General features: G+C 40.2%; 1 protein-coding gene across 3 annotated transcripts in view; it reads right to left on the bottom strand.

The window, feature by feature from the left end:
- The window catches only part of GULP1 (GULP PTB domain containing engulfment adaptor 1), a 4,195,041-nt gene that overhangs the window by 2,803,745 nt on the left and 1,375,872 nt on the right, over positions 1–15,424 (bottom strand). The gene's annotated exons all lie outside the window — the stretch shown is intronic.

Genomic DNA, 15,424 nt, shown 5'->3' with positions numbered 1-15,424 from the left:
TTTCTGTTCCACCAATTAGTCTCCATGGCTGGTATCACCAGATTTGGATACCATTAATATGGCTATCAAAGCCACTCGGGCTGCACAAATACATTGCCTGCCATCCCGAGGAAGTCTGACAGGGTTTTGCATCTGTCCACTGGACTATGCTTTCTGTTAGGATTCCCAAGTAAGATTCTTTTTCTTTACACCCTCTCTAAAGATATATACTACCACTCAGGATTCTGCAGTTTATCCACCAGAAAATGAGTCTTGAGCAATTACCTGTCTGTCAAAATGCATCTGTGCAGCTCTATCTTTCTTATTCAGGGTATTTCTTAACTGTGATACCTAGTGGAGATCTTTTGTGATACTCATGATGAGATGACTTGTACCTTGGCACAGCCAGGTAATGGATTTGATAAGGAAATACCCATGTCCCGACTGGCCATGTTCCTGACCACAGGCAGCCTTATCTTGCATGTTCCTTTTAATGAGGCAGAAGGTATAGCCAGAAAGTCCCCCTCTCCTAAGTGTTGAACTTCCTACCATGCTATAAAAAGGCAGCAAAAATAAAGTACATCTTTTGGGTAAAAGAGCCATCCAAGAGGTCATACTAGATTAGGCAGGGCAAGATTTTTACACCAGATTCTTTTAGGTGCCAAAAAGACAAGAATGCCAGGACCATTTTGAATCTAGGTAACCTAAAGATGTTCATCACCCAAGGATGCCTTCCTTATGATCTTTGTAAGACCATCCTTCCACGTCTAACAGGAGATTAAATGTACTCTTTGTACCTGCATATCAAAATCCACAACTGATCTCAGAGAATCCTGCACATCAGAGTAGCAGCCATTGATTTCAAATCAGCACCCAGGGTATTCATCAAATGAATGTCCATGAAGGCAGATCTTCTGCATCTCTAGGGAGTCAAAGTCTTTCCCCCCACCTAGATATTGGACTCCTTATGGCGACTTCACAAAGTCAGCTTCTTCTGGTGAGGGAGTTCTTAATCTCTCTGTTATAGTTCTTTGGCATTATACTAATAATTCTCAATTGCAATCAACTCAGCTCCTAGTGTTCGAAAATATGAATTAAACACCCTCACCTGCAAGGTTAGTCTCCCCAAGAACAGAGTTCAACTTTTGATATTTAAGTACTGCTCTTCTAGATTCCCTCACGGTGTCAGCTTTTTTGTGATCGGGATCCTGGGAGTCATACAGCTGCAGCCATTCCCATTACTCCCTTATCCTTATAAAATTACTTCTTCAGTGGATGCTCTGGGTCCAGTGATGACAGGTAACAGACTCAAAATAGAGTTCCAGTCACCTCAGACATGTAGACAACACCTGCCATGGAGACTGCACACTAACACTCTTTTCCCTGAGCAGTCCGTTCAATCTCCTGCAAAGCACAGGTAACATTTGTCATTGATACATTCACCTTAAGTCAAAATATACTGCAACAAAAAGATTGTCCAAGAAATGTTGTCATCCAATGGCCTTCTGATCACATCAGTGATGTGATGAAGGCAGCCGTTTCCATGCAGAACCCTACCTCCAGAAGTCCTGCAATTTCAGACAGCATCTCTTACTTCACACTAGAACATATTGGGTGGTGAATAATCGTGTCCCCTCTGATGAGGGCTAAGACAGCTGGGGAATTAGCCATAACTACTGGACACATTCTCACTGCGGTCTATATCCCAGGGGAGTTCAGTTTGTCAGTGGACTGACTAAGCAAATGCATGTTCATGTTAAATGAGTGGTCTTGTAGTACTTTATTGGTAAGAAAATGTTTCTACATAGGGGAACAGCCCCTTCTGCAACTTCTTCACATCCCCATCCAACACAAGTGTATGTTTCTTTCCTTCATCCTGTTACTGTGGAGAACTATGGGAGATTATCTTTCTCATCCATGACCACTGAGGCCCCTCTGGAATCTCCTATGTCTTTTGATGATTACGTTTATCTGCAAGGGGGAGGCTATTCAAAGTCAAGGCCTTTCTCATAGCTTCTTACAGCAATAAAAACTCTAGTTTCCTCTTCCCCTGCTTCATCTACTGAAGAAACTGTTGGTTCTGAGACTAACCAAAAGGCTTGTTCACCTATCCATCAGACAGGTCTCACCCACATTCATAGGTTCATAGGGGATTACTAGGGTAAAGTCTCAAGAGCCCGTACAAGCCTAGACAGTTTTACCCATATTTTTCCCAATTTTTCTCCAGTGAGGAAAGATACCAAGGATCATCAAGTGGGGGGGGGGGTTGACAATTTTTACAGACTGCGTCTGTCCATAAGATACATGGGTATCAATCCAGGAGTGAACTTGCAATTTCCCAACCAATGGTCCAAATTGGACATGAAAATTGCCAGGGAAAGGCTCTCCTTCATGTGAATAGGCAGCTTGTTCTAGAGGTGGAGCAATCTCTGGGACACATATATACAGCATGATTTATTCATGTTAGAGATCGGGTTTAGATCTTTGGAGCAGGTATCCCTTGTGGAGTTTGTTTTGCGAATATGCAACACTTCCATCATGGCTGGATCATTAACTGCTTTGTAAGTCAGACACAGATCACCCTTCAGTAATCGGTAAGAAATCGAATACAGTGATAGGGCTTTTAATTACTCTGTATATTATATAATTGTACCCTGTATTGTTCGGTTTGAAAATTCTGAGGACACTCCAGCTGTTGCAGGTGCTTAGTGAGGAACATGTCACAGGGTGCATTATATTCGATTATTGGTTGGATGAGGGCAGAGTAGAGTGGTACTATGGCCCTACTTATAAGCTGAGCCACATAGAAGGCTCAGCACCAAGGTCTCATGGTGGTCAAAGCTTAGATTACTATCTACCTGAGTACCCTTGATCTCTCAACACTGGGTCCACTCTTTATGGGGTCCTAACAATTTTGTAATTTGTAGGGGTATTTGATTTCCCAAGGGTATTATTATGCACTTCTTTACATTTAGTTTGAGGCCATGGCTCTGACACCAATCATCAGTCTGCATCAGACCATTCTGTAGGATATTAACATTGTTTGGGGAGTTAATGATTGCCTCTAATTTGCAGTCATCAGCAAACTTGGTGAGCCAAAGGCATCTACATTTGCCTTGACAACTGAAAAGTATATCCCAAAAATGAGGATAGCCAGCACTAAGCCCTGTGCTACTCCAATGGTGACTAGCCTCTTTCTGGATGTGGATTCCCCAACTCTAACAACAAGTGCCCTGCCCATGAGCTATTTGGCTATCTATCTGGTGAAGCAGAGATTTATGCTCAATTTTGTGAGTTTATGCATAATACTCGAGTGGTGTATTGTGTCAAATGCCTTGGCCAAGTCAATGTAGGTGGTATGCACTGTTTTACCCTCTTCCATGGCCTTGATGACCATCTCAAAGGAATCCACCAGATTAAGTAGGCAGCACCTGCCCTCAATGAAGCCAAACTGGATTGGGTCTAGAGACTGGAGAGCTCCTATGTGGTTGTTAATCAGGTCCATTATTATCCTTTCCATAGCCTTGCATATAATGCTAGTCAGACTTATGGGTCGGTATTTCTTTGGGTCAATTGATGATCCCCCATTGTGCAGAGGGATGACTGTTGCTGTCCTCCATTCTACTGTGACAAAGACCGTCTGGAGATTGTGATTAAACAGAGATGCAAGTGGGTATGCTAGGTCATGTTTCAAGCTATTTAATAGGCACCCTGGGTCTTTGCTAGGACTCCGTGATGCCATATTTCTAGCTTTAGAGAGTACAGTGATGACTTGTACCTTTGAGATAATAGGCAAAGAAATGGTAGACAGTATTTTATGGGAGTGACAGAGGTTATGAAGGGGTGAAATTTCAGCTGAATTTATCAGCCAGAAGGTTTTCGTATTTCTTCTGTCTGAGTATAGGTAGTGCCATCTACAGCCAATTTAGCACATTGTTGAGTGTTTCCCTTAAGATTTTGGACATAACTAAAATGCTTTGGGGTTATCCTTTGCCTTGGAATCTATTTTAGTGTCATACTTAGCTTCTGAAGACTTGACTAGTTGCCTAATTTGTCTGTTGAGACTAATGAGAGATTCTTTTTCTCTGTTGTGAACCTGCCCACTTACTTCTAAACAGGAATTTCTTCCTTCTGTTGCATAGCCTATTTATACCAGTGGTAAATCAGGATGTCTTGGTTTTTCCAGCTAGAACTGGGTTTAGTTCAGTCAGGTACTCCTGATTCTATGCAGTCATTTCAGTGGTTGTACAGGACCTTCATGTATACTTTTGCATAGGCCTCCTTTTTTTGAGGTTAGGACGAGCTTTAAAATTACCTATGGTGCCCTTAATAGAAACTAATTTGCCTTGGAAAAATTCTTCAGTATTTAAGGGTTTCATCTGAGTTCTACCATTACATTTATTTCAAAGGAGACTGATTTATGATGTGATCTTACCAATGAGGACATTACACTGGTGGGGGTGCAACTCTCCCCCATGTTTGTGAGTACTATGTCAAGGAGGTCCCTAGTGGGAGTGCAGAGCAACTGTTCTAGAGAATTAGAATTAACTAAGTCCAGGAATCTCTGAACCTACATCTTAGTGGTGAAATATGTTTCCCAGTTTATGGAGAAGTAGTTATAATCACACATGAGTACTGTGTTGGACTGAATGATAAGTGATTCTAGTAACTTCACGTATGTGAAGTGGTCTTCATGGTTCATTTCATTTTTTTATTTATTTTTTATTTTACATTTGTTGACCGGTAATGTCTGACTGGAGCAATGTCCATTTTCAGCGGAGGCCCGGGGAGTAAAGCTCCGGGATAAGCAATACAGATAAAAGTAATGATTAAAAAATACACAAATAAAGCTAATGATAACAATAGTTACAAATTCATTGGGATAGCGTACAGAAATGAGTATACAGGTTTATAATAGCCTAGAGTTATATTTCAGCTTAAAATTTCTCTGGAAGAGGTAGGAGACTCTTAACAGTTGCTGTTAAAGAAGTAAATAACATTCCAATGAGTAGCTTAGCCAGGTTTATCACAATGACATTGCCAATTATATTCCAGGTGTTGTTTAATTGCAGTTTTAAATTGAGCTAGGGAGGGGAGCAGGGTTATTTCAAAAGGTAGTGGATTCCAGATTCAACCTATCGAGTTTGCGAAAAGGGCAATACCAGCAGCATTGTTCATTTTAGTAGTCTGAATTTGCAGCTTATTTGAGGAACGGTGCAGTCTTGGGTTGTTATGTGGTAGGATGAAATTACTAAGGGCTGGCATATTTTCAGGTTTGTGGAGGATTTTGTTAGTCATGATCAGGGCATTATATTGAATAAGATTAGATAGTTCCAGCCATCCAAGCTGTTTAAGGTTGATGCAGTGATGGGTTCTAAAAGGCAAGCCTGTTACAAACCTGGCAATGTGATTGTAACTGGTTGTAAGTTTGTTAAGATTAGTTTTATAAAGATTAATGAGAAGGGGGAATGCATATAAGAGCTTTGAAAGGAGGTGTGATTGGGCTATGGCCACCTTGGCTGTTGGAGTGAGGAAGGCTTTGATTCTATACAGTGACTCAATTTTCCTATTGATATTCTTGAAGGTTTGATTTACATAGTGGTCAAATTTTAAGTTATTATCAATGATGACTCCCAGCAGTTTTGTGTGAGGGTCAAGGAAGATAAGTGTCCCATGTTTTGCATTTATGGTAAAGGTGAAGGGTACAGACTTTTGGGTAGGTGGAAAAAGGAGTAATTTAGTTTTTTTGGGATTAAGTAAAAGCCAACAGTTGGAAAGCCAATTTTCTAAGGTAGTAAATGTAGTCTGGGTATTAGTCTCTAACTCAGTGGGAGTAGTAGCAGAGCAGATCAAGGTGGAGTCGTCAGCGTATTGGATACAGCTGACGTTATGAATGACAGTGGGAAAGTCATTAATAAAGATTGAGAACAGTAGTGGATCTAATATGGACCCCTGAGGTAGTCCAAGGGTGTTTGGTAGTAGTTTGGAAAGATTATATTGCCAGAAGACGGCCTGTTGTCTCTCTTTTAGATAGGGTGAGAACCAGAGAAGGGCATTAGAATTTAGGCAAAATGTTTGCAGAGTACGAATTAGAAGTTGGTGATCAACCATATCAAATGCCTTGGAAAGATCCAAGAAGAGGACAGAGGATGTTCGGTTGTTGCGGTTATTGTTTATGGTGTTGGTAAATGTCATTAGGGCTGAGGTGGTACTATGATGAGGGCGGAAACTATGCTGGGTATTCGCCATTAGGTGATTCTGAATAAGATATTGCATGAATTGTTTATGAATACTGTTAGACAAATATATAATAGTAATATGCATGCTTAGTGCATTCGAGGTTTAAAAGGGTTAATACATTTATTCTGTTCACACTGCATGAATCTTCACAGCTATTAGAAACTTAACAAGAGACATTTCATTTCTGCTAATGTCATGAAACTTAACAAAGACATATTTCATTTCTGCTTATGCCATGAGAAAATATGCAGCTGCTAGAAGCTTTGATAAAGAAAACAATAGATGCTTGAAAGTATAAACCATAGTCAGCATTACTTGTACTAAAGCTAGAAATGTACCTTGAATCTAGACAAAATGTAACACATGTATTAGAACTGTACAAATGAAGAATTGAAAAGTTAAGGTGGGCTAAAATAAGTCCACGGCCAGGTTGTTTTTCTCAAAATGTTTTTGCAAGATAGCAAATAATCCGATCAAGTCAGCAATAAGTCTGGTAACATTTTCTGTAAAACATACAGAAAGTTGTGTCCAACTACATCAGCAATAAAATAGTAACATTTTCTGTGTGACATGAAGTGAACTGTATAAGAATAACATACTGATCATCGAAGAGCCAGACAAATCCTGTACCTACATGCTTTGTCTCCTTGCTGCAAGTAATAAAGGGTGCCTTGCTTGAACCTAACGTGCATTGGTCTTTGAAGTTTTTTCCTTTTACAGATTGGGTTCTTCTTATATGGAAAGTCCTCCGACTGAATTGTCATTCAAAAGAGGCCAGCCACTTTCTGATCTGTGACTGAAGGACTGGTCTCTGCGAATTGGTGATCAATCACGTAGGCTCAGGTAAGGTGAATCTACTTTTTTCTGTTTTCTGTTTTAGATCTAGTTGTCAGATTGTATTTTTGTAAGTTAGGGACAAATAAGATTACTATCTTGTCATAAATCAGGAGAAACAGAATAAGTAGGCAGTCATTCTGAAGAGACTATAACAAAATCCGTGGTACCACGTTAAAAATTAAGAGAAGTTATGTAACGATCAAAGGGTAAAACAAAATGGGCAATAACTGCACAAAAAGACCCCAAAACCTGCGTTAACGGAAGACGCAAAGTATATGCAGTTGCAGCGCGCCGACAATATTAGATATTATTCAAAATGGGTTAATAAATACGAATTTGACGGAAAATTAGAAAAATCCTCGCTTATCAAACTTATCAAACAGCTCAAAAACGATTCCAAGGGTCAGGTAAAAAAGCAACATTGATTAGGAATTCCTCAGGCACACAGGTGGCTGGAGGAAGTAAACCGTAGGGAACAAAAAAACAAAGATTCAAAAGCAAAGTTTTTAGATAGGGAGGATAATAACTTAGCGATAGCATCAGCACCTCCACCTCCCTTACCAGAATATGAAGCAAGTGAACAGATTAGTCCGCCCCTACTATATCCTGCGGTCACTGAAGATAGAGATATTATGAAATTAAAACTGACTAAAATTAGAGATCCCATCGGGACCAGGTCCCGAACAAAGGCAGGTAATTCAGAAGAAGGTATCGAGTTATGGCAAATAGTTAAGGATTCACGATCTGTAGGTGCAGAAGAAGAAATATGCCTGCTTATAGAAGTACCCAATCTTCAGGCAGGTCATGACAATCAGGACCCAACTATCTTAGTGTATAGACCTTGGACTCCGGAAGATATCCGGAAAGCCACTGCGGGAATTCCCCATCCAAAGGTTAATTTCAGAAAATTCTTAGAAGATTTACAAGGAATGAGGTTGAGTTATAACCTAAACGGAGAAGAAATAGAAAAAGTAGTTAGACAAATTGTAGGGACAGATTGGTGCATGATTAGTGGGAACTGGAATCCCCGTGACGCTGCACAACAAAGACCCCTCCCACATAGCAGCACAGAATTAGACACCAGAGTAAAAGGTCTTAAAGACTGCATCTCAGAAAAATGGAAACCTAGTGCAGACTGGACTTGCATCCAACAAGAATGTGAAACAATTGATTGGTATTATGCCAGATTGTTAGAATGTTTTAATAACCACTGTGGAATGCAGGTTCCTGAAGATCAAACACAAGATTCCCCATATGAACAGCAGTTAAAGAATGCATTTTTAAAAGGCAGTAGCATGCCTATAAGCAGTTTTATTACAAAACACATGGTAGACCATCGTACAAGCAGGTTACAATCATTACTTGAATATCCTAGGAATGCTGAAAGGCATTTTAATAGCAAAAAGAAAAAGAAAGCTCAAGTATTTTCTGTAGAAGATGGAGCAGAAGTTTATGTAGTACAGTCCGGGAAAAAGGGCAAGAAAAACGCACAGGGAAACAAACTATCTGATCAGCGATCAGAGGACTTTGAAGGGCGAGAATGTTTTAAATGCGGTAAAAAGGGTAATTTGGCAAGGGGTTGCAAGAAAAACAAAAAGACAACAACGGAAGACAAGGAGGGTGAGGACTGACTATATGGTAGTCAAGAATCACTAGAAGGGGCTAGCAAAGAAAGGACAAATGAGAATGTGATAAAGGGAGTAGAGGAAGTGCAGGAAGTTAGTGACAATGAAGAAAATGAAATATTAGACCTAGCTTTATTGAGCTTGGAGCTCTATTTAGCAGACACGAAACCAGAAGTTACACTCTTGGTAGAAGGGAGGGAGGTCAAATTTTTGTGTGACTCAGGGTCATCATGAACCCTGATACACCCCTCCAAACTGTCAGAAAACACAGAGTCATCTGATTACATACTGGTCAAAGCAGCTAATGGACAGCTGTATTGGGAGCCTCTCTCCCGTAACATTGCAACAACTGATCCAGTTTCAGGATTGACACGCAGAAGCAAAATTGTAGTTTCTGCAAAATGCCCAGTAAACCTCTTGGGCAGAGACCTCATGCAGTTATTTGGTATAGCAGTAGTCCCAACCATGCAGGGTATGGAAGCACAGCGAAAAATTAACACCTTTGTAGTGCAATCGGAGGGTGAAATGTTTTATTGGTACAGCCAGGACCTGGTTACAACTGGTCCAGGGACTGTGACCAAAGAGTTAATGAACCTAGCCATCAGCAAGTTCCCCTCCCTTGACATTGATAAGCAACATCTGTTGCACTGTACACTGTATTACTGCAACATACCAGGACCTGATAAGGAATATCAGCAAGAATTATTTAAGAATTATGCAAACAGATTAATATTGCGTAACCTGTACTGGTACACAGAAGGGAACAGTGTAGCCAGCTGTTCATTATCCCAGGAGTTCTTTGCACTTTATAAATCTAATCTATTACCACATGTTAGCTTAACCAAAAACAGAAATATAGAATGGGCAGACCTAGGAGAAAAATTCACAAGATGGGAGAAACAGACAGAACTAGAACTGTCGGAACAAGGATTACAAGTACAAAAGTTAAATTGGATAACTCAGACCAACCCAGCTTTGCACCTGCAGTCTAGCGAGGACAGCTGACTGACACTCCTATTAAAAGAGAAAGAGAATGCCTTATGAGACATACCAGAGACTCTCTGGTCAACAGGGAAATCAGATGTAGGACTCATTCGTACAGCGGGACCAGTTACTATCACCCCAAAGTCAGCATTCAGACCACAAAAAAGACAGTATCCCTTAAGAAAAGATGTAGAGGCAGGGATAAAGCCTATTATAACAGCCTTACTTAAATCGGGATACTAGTAGAATCTCCCGATTCATCATGTAACACACCCTTATTTCCAGTTAAAAAGGCCAATGGAGAATGGCGTATGGTCCAGGATTTACAAGCTGTAAATGAAGCAGTAACACCAAGAGCACCCATGGTGCCAGACCCACACACCCTGTTGAATGATTTGAAACCTCAGCAAAAATATTTTTCTGTGGTAGACATCAGCAACACGTTCTTTTCGATACCGATACACCCTGAGAGCCAGTATTGGTTTGCATTTACATTTCAGGGGAAAAGGTATACATATACGCGACTACCACAGGGATATTGTGAAAGTCCAACAATATTCTCACAAGAAATGGCAAGCAACTTGGCAGGATTCACCCCACCAAGAGGCAGTCAGATTTTACTTTATGTTGATGACATCTTGCTGGCGGCCCCCATCCAGCAGGATTGTAGAGAAGATACCATAGCACTTATACGATTTTTAGCCACTGAGGAACATAAGGTAAATAAAAATAAACTGCAGCTTTGGAAAAAAAACAGGTCAAATACCTAGGATATGTAATATCCAAGGAAGGTAAAATGTTAGATGAGGACAAAAAAATAGCAATTTTGCAAGCACCAAAACCCACTACCAAGAAGGAAATGATGTCCTTCCTGGGTACAACTAATTTTTGCTGGAGTTGGATTCCAAACTATGTCTTAGAATCTGCACCTCTGACTGACCTTATATATAAGAAGCCTATGGCAGCGCAGGATTTGTTACAGTGAACACCAGAGGTGGAATCTGCCTTCTGTAAACTAAAGCAGCTAATAGTGTCCTCATTAGTTCTGGGATTGCCGAACTAACATAAACGTTTTTTCCAAACTGTAGATTGAAGCAAGGTTACATGACATCAGTGTTAACACAACAGCATGGGGATAAGCAATGCCCCATTGCTTACTACTCATCACAACTAGACCCAGTGGCATGGTCCTTACCCCACTGTGTACAAGCAGTAGTTGCAGCTGCAATGGCAGTACAGGCTTCAGCCTCAGTAGTCTTGTTACACCCTCTCACTTTGAGAGTGCCTCATGCAGTCACGATTATTTTACTACAAGAAAAGGTGGCATATCTTTCCCCTGTTAGGCATCTTTGCTGTATGACTATATTATTGAGCCAACCTCATATGACAATTGAACGATGCACGACTTTAAACCCTTCTACTCTGCTCCCGACCCCTGCAGACGGCACACTGCACTGCTGCCTGCAGGTAACTGAGCAAAAGACACTACCTAGAAAAGATCACATGGATGTCCCCTTGGATGATGCTGAGGTGACATACTATGTGGATGGCTCATGCAAAAGGGGTCCTGCAAGACAGAACCTTGTAGGATATGCAGTAGTCTCTGATACTGGGATTATAGAAGCAAAACCTTTACCACACAACTTATCTGCACAGGCAGCAGAATTGATTGCCCTGACACGGGCATGTACCTTAGCAAAGGGTAAATGTGTAAACATTTTTACTGATAGCCAGTACGCTTTTTCTACTGTACATGTTTTTGTGCAAAAGTGGGAAAACCAGAGAATGATAACATCTACTGACAAACCTATAAATCATGCGCAGTTTATTTTAGATCTTTTAAAATCTATTCAGTTACCTCAGAAAGTAGCCATTTGTAAATGCACCGCTCACACCAAGCAACAAGATAGAATTTCAAAATGTAATGTGAGAGCTAATACAGTTGCAAAACAAGCAGCCACAGAAGTATTTCTTTTAAATGAGAAATTACAACCCTCTAAAACTTTGGATCTAGACATGTTAAAAATAATGCCGACACTCACTATGCAAGCTGAAAAACAGCGATGGATAAAACGAGGAGCAATCCTCGAAAAGGGGCTGTACATCTCTAGAGAGGGAAAACCAATAATACCCTCTAATTTGTTCTGCTATGCAGCATTGTTCAGCCATGGGCAGTGCCATGTCTCAACAGGGGGGATGGTACAGCTGGTGAACCAGGTGTTCACAACGTACGGATTTACAAACTACTCTAAAAAAAATTTTGTTTGATGTGTCAGATTTGTAATGAACATCATGCACAGGGGGCGATAAAGCCCAAACAAGGGAGTTTCCCCACACCACCATATCCGTTTCACACTATTTGTATGGATTTCATAGAATTGAACAAATGTGAAAATAAGAAGTATTGTCTTGTCATTGTAGACATGTTTTCCAGATGGGTGGAAGCCTTTCCAATCAAAAATCCAAATGAAGCTACGGTGGCAAAAGTACTTGTCAAGGAAATCATTCCTAGGTTTGGTATTCCGGAAAGAATCTACAGTGACAATGGTACACACTTTGTAAATCAAACCATACAGCAGTTGAGTAAGCATTTTGGTATTTCTTTAAAAAATCATTGTGCATACCATCCGCAATCTGCAGGGCTAGTTGAAAGGCATAATTGTATACTAAAAAACAAATTGAGAGAATTAATAGCTGAGACAGGAAAAACTTGGTTGTACCATTTACCCCTGGCACTGTTGAGCATGAGAACTGTCCCTACAGAAAAAGGATTGACTCCTTTTGAAAAACTATTTGGAAGGGCTTATTATACACCCCAGTGGAAACTTCTCATGTCATCAGACCAGGAAGCTGATTTTACACTAGCTAAATATATGAAAAAGTTGTTGAGTTCTAAACATCTGTTGCAGTCAACTTCTGTTTCAGATAGAAAACAAACCAAAACATCAGAAGTGGCAGTGACGCCAGGAGACTGGGCGTGAATCAAAATTATCAAGCAAAGAAATTGGGCTTTGCCAAGGTGGGAAGGTCCCTACCAGGTGCTTCTTTTGACACCCACTGCAGTCAAGATAGCAGAACGAGCTTCGTGGATACACCTGACACACTGCAAGCTGGTTAAGAACTTTGAGTTGGACAAAAATCTTACCTCTCCATCGGGGCCCTCAGCACAAAGTCTGGCTACAAAGGGGGGGTCAGATCAATAGGACTGATCCACCTCAACCCCAGTGAAGAAACCATTGGTGCTGAAGGTCTTATTAGGGCAGAGAGTAAGAGCACATGTCCAAAGTAAAAATGACAGAATCCAGTAAGATCCAAATACACCTACTTGGAAGAGCTGGAGAAAACAGAAATGCAGAACAACCATTTCCACAAAAATATTGCATAACCAGCCTGTTGACTGTACTAGTGACAATAATCTTTTTGTTGTGGCCATTCCTTTTCTCAGCCACACAAATTGAACTGAACAAGTGTGCAGAGTGGCACACAAACTTTAACACTTACCAGGCAATCAAATATGTGTATGCTGAAACCTTCAATGTTTCAAATTGCTGGATTTGCACAGCTTTACCAACAGTATATGGGGGGTTACTGTTAACTTCAGTTCCCCTAAGAGCCAACAAGACCTGGGAAAACCTAATTCATGATACATCAGATGTCACATCACAAGATAAAGTAGCATTGTACTTGTCTGTTCGACAGAAGGGAACTGTGTGCTTTTATAAGAATGACACAGTCAAGGTGGGTTGGAGCAATTGCAATGTGTCTGTTCCCTATAGATGCTACACTAAACCTGATAACATCAGATCCTATTGCAACACGACCTATGATTCATTTGTTGAACTGATGCATAGGACAATTGGTGAAGTAAAACATAATGCTGACCTCTATAAGCAACTGTCCATAATTGACAAAAAAATGTTTTATGCAGAGTCAGGGTATAGTAAAGTTACTACTAAAGTAGAAGATTGTTACTTTATATGCAGTAGAAAAGCATATAAATGGCTACCTGAGAATTGGTCCGGCGGTTGTTTTTTGGGGTACCTGGTTCCGGCCATATGACACACAGCAGTCAAGGGAAAATTCGGAATGTTCAAGAAATCAAGAAGCCTGTCAATCCAGTAGGGAAAATTCAATGCGCACTAGAAAAACCATCATGCTGTGGGCAATGGACTGTCACACATGGACTTGAGTGATACTATTATATTGTGGGCAGGTGTACTGCCAACATATGGAGCAACAAAATCAATCTGGGAACAGAGAAAATTGTCTAAGCTTCTCATAATAATGAGAAATGCAACCTTTTCTGCCCTAGAATTGGTGACTGATGAACAGACTGCCATGAGAACAGTGGTGCTTCAAAACTGCATGGCTCTTGACTTCACCCTTGCAGCGAGAGGAGGTACGTGCGCTTTAATCCAGGAGGAGTGCTGTTCATATATTCCTGACCATAAACACGAGATAGACAACCATCTTGAGATGATTCAGCAGGTGTCAGCCATGACCAAACCAGGACCAAATCTACTGACTGACTTTTTCCAGAAATTGTTTGGGGGTTGGGGAAGCATCCTGATGAACATCCTGATTGCCATCTGTGTAGGAATAATCCTACTGGTGGTATGTGTGTGCTGCTGCATCCCCTGCATAAAAAGACTGATTAAAAATTTTATAGACATTTCAGTTTCAGAAACCGTATACCAAGATGCTGAACTTGAGACATTGCTAAAAAACTGAAAATGCTTTCATGAGCTTAAACTAAATGACTCTAACTGCAAATCCTGAGCAGGAAGAGGTTAAGGGAAGAAAAAAATGTTTATGCTTATCTTGAAAGTAGAACAAAAGTATTAAAAGGGGGGAAATGTTAGAAAAATATATAATAGTAATATGCATGCTTAGTGCATTTGAGGTTTAAAAGGGTTAATAAATGTATTCTGTTCACACTGCATGAATCTGCACAGCTATTAGAAACTTAACAAGAGACATTTCATTTCTGCTAATGTCATGAAACTTAAGAAAGAGATATTTCATTTCTGCTTATACTATGAGAAAATATGCAGCTGCTAGAAGCTTTGATAAAGAAAACAATAGATGCTTGAAAGTATAAACCATAGTCAGCATTACTTGTACTAAAGCCAGAAATGTACCTTGAATCTAGACAAACTGTAACACATGTATTAGAACTGTACAACTGAAGTATTGAAAAGTTAAGGTGGGCTAAAATAAGCCCAAGGCCAGGTTGTTTTTCTCAAAATGTTTTTTGTAAGATAGCAATCAAGTCAGCAATAAGTCTGGTAACATTTTCTGTAAAACATACAGAAAGTTGTGTCCAACTACATCAGCAATAAAATAGTAACATTTCCTGTGTGACATGAAGAGAACTGTACAAGAATAACATACTGATCATCGAAGAACCAGACAAATTCTGTACCTACACGCTTTGTCTCCTTGTTGCAAGTAATAAAGGGTGCCTTGCTTGAACCTAACGTGCATTGGTCTTTGAAGTTTTTCCTTTACAAATACATTTCTCGTGATCTTAGCCAGAGGGGAGAGTATAGCTATGGATCTATAGTTAAGAGTATTCAGTAGAGGAACCACCTTTATGTAAGGGAATTACATAGGATGTTTTCCAGATGGTAGGAATACAGGCTTCTGATATAGTGCAGTTGATTAGAATGGAAACTGGGTAGGTAATGGTATCAGCAGAGATTTGAAGGAACTCAGCTGGGAGTTAGTCAGCAGCAAGTGTGGAGGGTTTTAATTTT

This window comes from Protopterus annectens, chromosome 6.part0, assembly GCF_019279795.1.
Source record: "Protopterus annectens isolate FY-2018-M chromosome 6.part0, PAN1.0, whole genome shotgun sequence".
NCBI lineage: Eukaryota > Metazoa > Chordata > Ceratodontiformes > Protopteridae > Protopterus > Protopterus annectens.
This window is presented reverse-complemented; position numbering and strand designations above follow the sequence as displayed.